The sequence below is a fragment of the Mustela lutreola genome, chromosome 12, assembly GCF_030435805.1.
Source record: "Mustela lutreola isolate mMusLut2 chromosome 12, mMusLut2.pri, whole genome shotgun sequence".
NCBI classification, from domain to species: Eukaryota; Metazoa; Chordata; class Mammalia; order Carnivora; family Mustelidae; genus Mustela; species Mustela lutreola.
This window is the reverse complement of record NC_081301.1, coordinates 70,135,112-70,137,855: the sequence shown is the minus strand read 5'-3', so window position 1 is coordinate 70,137,855 and position 2,744 is coordinate 70,135,112. Positions and strand designations below refer to the sequence as shown.

Genomic DNA, 2,744 nt, shown 5'->3' with positions numbered 1-2,744 from the left:
ATTTTGTCCAGATAAGAGTAAATGAAGGGGCAAGTAAAATACTAAAAGGGTGGCAACAACCCCAGGAAAATATGCTTTAACCAAATTAGAAGAGATCCAAAATCGTGAGTGGGGAGAAAGGGGATAAAAAGAGGTTCAAAAAGGAAGAAAGAAAAAAAAAAACAAAAAGAAAAGAAAAAAAAAAAAAGAAAAGAAAAGAAAAGAATTTTTAAAAAAAGAAAACACCTAAGAAAAATGTAAAAAAGAAAAAATATATATATTAGATAAACTAGTAAAAAATCGTTAAAAAAGAAAAAGGTAACAGTTAAAAAAAAAAAAAAATTTACCCGAAGGCGAGAAAAAAAAAAAATGAAAAAGAAAAAATTAAATTAACTGCAAGACTAAAAAAAATCACAGGAAAAAAGCCATGAGTTCCGTGTTTGGCTTTCTCCTCCTCTTTAATTCTGCTGCTCTCCTTGGTATTGAAACCGCACTCCTTGGTAGGTGAACTTGGTCTTGGCTGGATTTCTTGTTGATCTTCTGGGGGAGGGGCCTGGTGTAGTGATTCTCAAGTGTCTTTGCCCCAGGCGGAATTACACCGCCATTACCCGGGGCCGGGGTGAGTAATCCGCTCGGGTTTGCTTTCAGGAGCTTTTGTTACCTGAGCGCTTTCCGTAGAGTTCCGGAGGACGGGAATACAAATGGCGGCCTCCTGGTCTCCGGCCCGGAGGAGCCGAGAGCCCAGGGCCCCACTCCTCAGTGCGCCCTCAGAGAACAGCGCCCAGTTACTCCCGTCTGCCTGACCTCCGGCCGCGCTCCGAGCTCACCGAGCCTGGGACCGGTTCAAGGTAACACGGAGCTGCGAGCTCACTGTCGGCTCTGTCTCTGTAGCCGGCTTTCCCGTTCCAATACCCGCAAGCTCTGCGACACTCAGACACCCCCGATCCTTCTGTGACCCTGCGGGACCTGAGGCCACGCTGACCCCGCGTGGGCTTCGCCCCGGTTTAGCCTCTGGAGCGATGTCCCTCAGCGGAACAGACTTTTAAAAGTCCTGATTTTGTGCACGGTTGCTCCGCTGCTTGCCGGGAGCCGGCCCCTCCCCCCGGGGTCTATCTTCCCGTCGCTTTGGATTCACTTCTCCGCCGGTCCTACCTTTCAGAAAGTGGTTGTTTTTCTGTTTCCAGAATTGCTGTTCTTCTTCTCTTCGATCTGCCGATGGATTTTCAGGTGTTTGCAATCTTTAGATAAGCTATCTAGCTGATCTCCGGCTAGCTGAAGCAGTCTCAGCCTGCTACTTCTCTGCCATCTTGACTCCTCCCGAGTAAGTGTCTCTTTGAAGCCTGTTTGGCTTAGCTGTTCCATCTGTGTTTTTAAAAACAGACTGTAACTTACCTTCTGAATTTCTTTCTTGAACTATAGCTCATTCTGTTTTAAAAATCTTGGGGAAGAAGTCCTGCTGATATTGTCAATGATCTCCAGATAGTGAGGATGGTAACTGGGCTGAAGGCAACTAAGAGGGGCCTTCAGCAAACTGAGGACCACTGGGAAATTGTAATGAAGCAAATCCTGTCAATAAGATACCAGCACCTTCAATTAAAGCTAGGAGAATGCTGCCCATTGCAGCTGACCCAGCCATAGCCACTGGTCCATTTCTTGCTGCCAGTGTGTGTCCTTGATAAGGCACCACTTGTGATGGAGTTTCAGGGATCTTCTTTCCCTCTAACTTGAACCATACTGCAGTCAATCATGGAAAATAAACCTCCCCAAACTGCAAAGTTACCTCCCAACCACAGAGCCCTGGTTTTAATATCTGTCAAACTCCCTCACAGTCTGTGGTTTACTCCCACTGGAGAATTGCAAAAATTCTTGATTGTCTGAGAGGTCCCACCATCTATGTTGCCCATCGTAAAGGACTCCACCACAATCATCCACAATTCGCCCAGGGCAAGGCTCTCAGGTGTACTCCTCCATGCTGACCTCCCCTTCTTTCTTCATGATAAAATCCCTATATTGTTGGTGTAACATTGTGTCTAGGAAACTTCTTTTAAAAATACTCTTTTATATTTTCACCCTTCTTCCTTCTTCAAGCCTGAAATGTGGATGCAATATCTAGAGATCTAGCAGCCATTTTGAAAAACACAAGCTAAGAGTTAAGGATGGTAATGCAGAAAGGTAGAAGGAATCTGAGTTTTTGATGACTAAATGGCAGAGCCATATCTATTAAGAGTCCCCAGTTCTGCATGTTTTATGCAAGAAACAAATAAACTCTTATCTTGTTTAAGTCATTCTTATTTCTGAAATATATTACTAATGGTCCAAAGCCATTCTAACTAGTAGAACACCTATATCCAACGTGGCTTTGACTGAATAATTCTAATGATGGGGTTTGCTGGTGCCTTTTGACTAGATAATTCTAATGATGGGATTTGGTGGCCACAGCTAGGTGGCCACCAAAGATTTGTGCTTCCCTTCCACAGTGTGGAGTTTTGCCACAAAGGAATTACTCAGGTAGAGTCTAATGTTTTGTCACTGCTTACATCTGGGTATGGTCATGCGACCTGTTCTCAGTAATAAAATGTGAGCTGAAGCAAAGTGTGTTGTTTCCAGACTGCCAATGTTAAGAAGAGGATTTGCCTAACCCACAGTCTCTTCTGACTGTAAGCTAGATGCAAAGAATCAAACCAAGGACACTGAGGCCCTAGGAGACAGCAGAGCCCCAGTCAGGCTCTATTACTACAAAGATGGAAGGTGCCAGCAATTACAAA

General features: G+C 44.5%; 1 pseudogene; it reads right to left on the bottom strand.

Annotated features, from left to right (window-relative positions):
* Window positions 1–1,399: 1,399 nt before the first annotated feature.
* Window positions 1,400–1,950, bottom strand: LOC131812141 (mitochondrial import inner membrane translocase subunit Tim17-A-like; annotated as a pseudogene).
* Window positions 1,951–2,744: the final 794 nt, after the last annotated feature.